Here is a 6,914-nt window from a genome sequence, read left to right on the forward strand (position 1 = left end):
CTCAGGTCTGGTTGCTTTCAGCTGATTTAAGGGGGGGTGAAATTGTGCTATTAGAAATAGCAAACAGCAAATATATTCGCCCATAGCTGCAAATTGAGACGGGCATTGAAAATAGGGAAACAAGAAAGAAAGATATAGAAGCTATTGCTCCTAAAGAGGAAAAACTTGCATTTATATAGCGCGTTTCACAAACTCAGGACGTCCTAAAACGCTTTACAGCCAATGAAGTACTTTTGAAGTGGAGTCACTGTTGTAATGTAGGAAACATTTTTTTATTATTCGTTCCTGGAAGGTGGACGTCGCTGGCAAGGCCAGCATTTATTGCCCATCCCTAATTGCCCTTGAGAAGGTGGTGGTGAGCTGCCTTCTTGAACTGCTGCAGTCCTGGTGGTGAACGTACTCCCACGGTGCTGTTAGGGAGGGAGTTCCAGGATTTTGACCCAGCGACGATGAAGGAATGGCCGATATACTTCTAAGTCAGGATGGTGCGTGACTTGGGGGGGGAACATGCAGGTGATGGTGTTCCCATGCGCCATGTGAGTTGCTGCAGTGCATCTTGTAGATGGTACACACTGTAGCCACGGTGATGTAATAAAAAGACTCACACATCAAGGAACTTTAAAGTAAGCTTTAAGCAACTTATAATTAAACTATATACAAGAGCGGTCTTCACCATGCCTCTAGGTGAAGCCCCTTTACAATACTGAGCAGTTCAGTATTTATACTATTCCAAACACAGGAAGTGACATATGCACAGGAAGTGATGTATGCACAGAGTTCACAGTTCACAGTTCACAGGAAGTGATGTGCACATAACTTCCCGGAAGTTATTATTATCACACACGGTGCACCGGTGGTGGAGGGAGTGAATGTTTAAGGTGGTGGATGGGGTGCCAATCATGCGGGCTGCTTTGTCCTGGATGGTGTTGAGCTTATTGAGTGTTGTTGGAGCTGCACTCATCCAGTCATGTTTAGAGTATTCCATCACACTCCTTACTTGTGACTTGTAGATGTTGGAAAGGCTTTGGGGAGTCAGGCGGTGAGACACTCGCCGCATAATACCCAGCCTGTGACATGCTGTATTTATGTGGCTGGTCCAGTTAAGTTTCTGGTCAATGGTGACACCCGGGATGTTGATGTGGGGGATTCGGTGATGGTAATGCCGTTGAATGTCAAAGGGTGGTGGTTAGACTCTCTCTTGTTGGAGATAGTCATTGCCTGGCACTTGTGTGGTGCGAATGTTACTTGCCACTTATCAGCCCAAGCCTGAATGTTGCCCAGGCCTTGCTGCATGTGGGCATGGACTGCTTCATTATCTGGGGAGTTGCGAATGGAACTGAACACTGTGCAATCATCAGCGAACATCCCCACTTCTGACCTTATAGTGGAGGGAAGGTCATTGATGAAGCAGCTGAAGATGGTTGGGCCTCAGACACTGCCCTGAGGAACTCCTGTAGCGATGTCCTGGGGCTGAGATGATTGACCTCCAACAACCACAGCTAGGTATGACTCCACCAGTGGAGAGTTTTCCCCGATTCCCAATGACTTCAATTTTACTAGGGCTCCTTGATGCCACACACGGTCAATTGCTGCCTTGATGTCAAGGGCAGTCACTCTCACCTCACCTCTGGAATTCATCTCTTTTGTCCATGTTTGGAACAAAGCTGTAATGAGGTCTGGAGCTGAATGGTCCTGGTGGAACCCAAACTGGGCATCAGTGAGCAGGTTATTAGTGAGTAAGTGCTGATCGATAGCACTGTCAATGATACCTTCCATCACTTTGCTGATGATTGAGTGTAGACTAATGGGGCGGTAATTGGCTGGATTGGATTTGTCTTGCTTTTTGTGGACAAGACATACCTGGGCAGTTTTCCACATTGTCAGATAGATGCCAGTGTTGTAGCTGTACTGGAACAGCATGGCTAGAGGCACGGCTAGTTCTGGAGCGCAAGTCTTCAGCAGGACAGCCGGGGTGCTGTCGGGGCCCATAACCTTTGCTGTATCCAGTGCGCTCAGCCGTTTCTTAATATCACGTGGAGTGAATCGAATTGGCTGAAGACTGGCTTCTGTGATGGTGGGGACCTCAGGAGGAGGCCGAGATGGATCATCCTGGCTGAAGATGATTGCAAACGCTTCAGCCTTGTCTTTTGCACTCGTATGCTGGGTTCCACTATCATTGAAAATGGGGATATTCATGGGGCCTCCTCCTCCCGTTAGCTGTTTAATTGTCTGCCACCGTTCACGACTGGATGTGGCAGAACTGCAGAGCTTTGATCTGATCCGTTGATTGTGGGATCGCTTAGCCCTGTCTATAGCATGCTGCTTCCGCTTTTTAGCATGCATGTAGTCCTGTGTTGCAGCTTCCCCAGGTTGTCACCTCATTTTTAGGTATGCCTGGTGCTGCTCCTGGCATGCTCTTCTACACTCTTCATTGAACCAGGGTTGGTCGCCGGGCTTGATGTTAATGGTAGAGTGAGGGATATGCCGGGCCATGAGGTTACAGATTGTGGTGGAATACAATTCTGCTGCTGCTGATGGCCCACAGCGCCTCATGGATGCCCAGTTTTGAGCTGTTAGATCTGTTCTGAATCTATTCCATTAAGCACGCTGGTAGTGCCACACAACACGATGGAGGGTGTCCTCAGTGTGAAGACAGGTTTTCGTCTCCACAAGGACTGTGCGGTGGTCACTGCTACCAATGCTGTCATGGACAGATGCATCTGCGACAGCTAGATTGGCGAGGACGAGGTCAAGTAGGTTTTTCCCTTGTGTTGATTCTCTCACCACCTGCTGCAGGCCCAGTCTGGTAGCTATGTCCTTCAGGACTCAGCCAGCTTGGTCAGTCGTGGTGCTACCGAGCCACTCTTGGTGATGGACATTGAAGTCCCCCACCCAGAGTACATTCTGTGCCCTTGCTACCCTCAGTGCTTCTTCCAAGTGGTGTTCAACATGGAAGAGTACTGATCCATCAGCTGAGGGAGGGCGGTAGGTGGTAATCAGCAGGAGGTTTCCTTGCCTATGCTTTACCTGGAGCCCTGAGACTTTGTGGGGTCTGCAGTCAATGTTGAGGACTCCCAGGGCCACTCCTTCCCGACTGTATACCACTGTGCCACCACCCCTGGTGGGTCTGTCCTGCCGGTGGGACAGGACAAGCCCAGGGGTGGTAATGGAGAAGTCTGGGACATTGGCTGAAAGGTATGATTCTGTGAGTATGACTATGTCAGGCTGTTGCTTGACTAGTCTGTGGGACATCTCTCCTAATTTTGACACCCAGATGTTAGTGAGGAAGACTTTGCAGGGTTGACTGGCCTGGGCGAGCTATTGTTGTGTCCAAAGTCGGTGCCAAGGTCAATGCCGGATGGTCCATCCCGTTTTATTCTTGTTATTGTTTTTTGTAGCAGTTTGTTACAACCGAGCGGCTTGCTCGGCCATTTCAGAGGGCAGTTAAGAGTCAACCACATTGCTGTGGCTCTGGAGTCACATATAGGCCAGACCGGGTAAGGACGGCAGATTTCCTTCCCTAAAGGACATTAGTGAACCAGATGGGTTTTTATGACAATCCGGTACTTTCATGGTCACCATTACTGATACTAGCGTTTTATTCCAGATTTATTTAATTGAATTTAAATTCCCCAGCTGCCGTGGTAGGATTTGGACTCATGTCTCCAGATCATTAGTCCAGACCTTTGGATTACTAGTCCAGTAACATAACCACTATGCTACCGTACCCATATAAGACAAGATATTCAGGGCATTTTTACTGATGATTAAGGGATGCAATTCCACAAGACTGTGCAATTTTCTGCAAAAAACTATAACCAATAGCCTTGATTTCCGGGATATTCTTTTATCTGTGTACACAATTTTTGAAAGGCCAGGGTACACAGCAAAATGGTGGGCAACATGCCAAAGCTTTGAACTAGGTGCCTACCATTGAGCAGTGGAAGGGAATCTTGGGATTAAGCAACATTGGATGGGCTTTTGGAGCTTCGATGGAGGTCTTAATTAACTTTTATATCTCTGTCAGGCCACCTGTCAGCCACTTCCTGTCTCGGCTGATAAGCCCGAGTCTCTCCAGTCTTTTCTCATAACCCAGATCATTGACACTAGGGATCACTGCACTGCCTCCAGCACTTGAATGTCTTTCTGTTTCTTGGTGACCAGACCTGGACACCATACTCAAGGTGCAGTCCGACCACAACACAATTTGATGAGGACCTCCTCGGACTTGTGCTCCACTGTTTTGGCTGTTGTAGTTTAACATCCCAGTGGCTTTGTTGATTGCTGCTCCACATTGGCTGGACATGTTGGGCTCGATTTTGCCAGGCCCGAGGAGGCGGGATTGGAGGCGTGTGAAGTGGTAAAATTGCAAAAAATGGCGGGCGGGCCCGGTCCCGCCTCCATCCCGCCTCCGAGCAATTTTCCTAAATGTGTGTTTTCTGACCCCGTTTCCATCCCGCCTCCAAGAGGCGGGATAGGCCCTTAAGGCCCTTAACAACCAGTTAAGTGCCTCTATAATCCCATTTTGTGAGGCCTTTCTAATTTTACCACTTTTCCCACGTCCTGCACGTCTTCTCTGGAACACGCCAGTGAATCCAGGCGGCCTCACAAGTGGACTGCTTACTGACAGCTGCAGCTCCTCCATTAAAAAGGAGTTTTCACCAATCATCATTTGCAGATGGCAGAACTTTGTTGTCTCAGGTCTAGGAGAACTTTTAGCAGGCATACCCATTGTTGTGGAAGTTTGGAGCCTGACACCCATCTCCAGTGTGACCTCCTGGGAAACCCCTCTCGCCACCTTGACTGAGCGCTTCCTCAACTGAGGCATATACCAGAAGCATGGGAACCATTTATTTCCTTTCCTCCTGGACATCAGATTCGGACGAAGACCAGCCGTGGCAGCAGCAGAACCATGAACAACAGCACCACCAACAGCAGCAGCAACAACAGGAGCGCCAAACTGCTGCTCACCCACCTGAAGCTGCACAGGCCAGAAGGCGCCAGCACGCAACCACATTGCTGCCCGGATGCAAGGGACGCACTCATCTTGGCCAGATTTGCTTAGCCTGCACAATCAAACACTTTGCCTCGCACCTTCTTATCAGACCATCAACAATGGCCAAGAACCTGTGGATTCCTATCACTCTGACCACCATACTGACAATTGCAAGTCGCCCTAAGCCCTCAATGTGGAAGCCCCATTAGCGAAATGACACACGCCACAACAGTTTGCCATCAGAATTTTTTATGACAATAAGCAACTGATGGCTTTTCAAAATTAAACACAACATTACACCCAAGTGACTCCCCTTGTGACTACTTGTGCATTATCTTCCTCTTACACGTGCTCCTATGTGGTGCTTCCCCTGTGGTTTCAGCAGATGTGGAGGCCCCTTGCTCACTTTCTTGCTGCTCCTGTCTCGACACCTTTGGCGGTCATCCTCTGGGGTTGCGAACCTGTGAGGGCTCGGCAACAGTCTGCTGCTCCTGCGGCTGTGCAGGGGTTGAGACGCCGATCTCAGTTGGGTGGGGACTCTGGTGGGGCTCTGGCCGAGGGCTCTGCAGTGGCATGGTCGTGTGAGTGCTTGGAGAGGAGCCCCCACTTCCCACCCTAACCCTAACCCTAACCCTCTCATGGGTCAGCCCCACTTCAGAGCTAGCAAGTGGCTGGACAGCACCTTGCTGCACTGCAGGGGGACCATGAGGACCCATTTCTGTACTGAAAGTCCTACTCCAGAGGACTTGCACGAAGGTCTGGTTTGCTTGCTCAATAGCTGACCATCGCTCCTCAAGAGGTGTCAGTCCATTCTGAACAATTACCATGCTTTCCATACCCTGGCGACTAAGCTCCTCCATGGACGTAGCCATCCTCTCCTCTACGGTAGCCAGCCTTACCATGGAGGTAGCCATCCTTTCCGTGGTGATGCGTTCATGTGCCAATGCCTCCACAAAGGCTCTGCTCATGTTAGCGATGGACTCCTCCATTTGCTCCACACTCGCAGAGACAAAACCTGCACCAGTTCCTGGAGTTCCAGCACCGCTCTCCTTCTGGATGGACCCGGAGGCACAAGGTCAACATGCAGCGCAGCCGAGCTAGGAGCATCCTCTCCACTGCGACGAGGACTCTCCACTGCTGTCCCTGTCTCCACCATCTGCTGATGCTCGCCTATGAGCTGTGATACACCAGGTGACAACTCTACTCTATATCCCGAAAGTCCCACCGAGGTGTGAGTGTCTAAGCAGGGTGCGCTTAATTCTGATGACGGAGCACCCTCAGAGTTTGCAGCTTCCTCTGAGGAGTCTGGAAGCTTAGGCTCTTCCTCCTGGACAGTGGGGACGGGGGCTCTTGATGGTCCTGTGGGGGAGTAAAGGAAAGAGTTAGAGATGTGAGGTAAAGGTTGCATGCACATTGAATTGTGCAGATAAGTCAATCTGTTAGAGCATCAGAATCATTATCAGTCACTCATGCAATGTCAATGAGAGAGATGCCAAACTATTCTGTCACCAGCTTGCTGTGATGCGCCCACCTGTCCATCCCCCACTTGGGAATCCTCCTCGATCCCAGCAATTTCCAGGGCCGCCTCCGAGGTGGTGAGCTGGGCTACTGAGGGTGGCCCTCCTCCTGTCCTTGCTCTTTCCCTCTTATTGTGGGCTCTCTTTTCCTGCAATGAGGGACACAAGTGGAGTTTGAGTGAGAATGAAGGAGTGAGTGCAGAGAATCCATGGCATAGATGCTTAGGAGACAAAGAGCCCTCCCTGTGTGTTGTAAGTTGTTGTCATTATGTCACAGTGATAGGGAGTGTGAGGGTTGCTGTAAAGTCTGTGTGTTCTAGTTGTAATTAATAACACACAGACTACAAGATTAAAGTTCAACAGGTCTTTACTGGTTGGAGGTCAGGACTATACTAAATACA

This window comes from Somniosus microcephalus, chromosome 2 (assembly GCF_052327205.1).
Source record: "Somniosus microcephalus isolate GS21.2 chromosome 2, FLI_Smic_1.0, whole genome shotgun sequence".
Taxonomy (NCBI): Eukaryota; Metazoa; Chordata; class Chondrichthyes; order Squaliformes; family Somniosidae; genus Somniosus; species Somniosus microcephalus.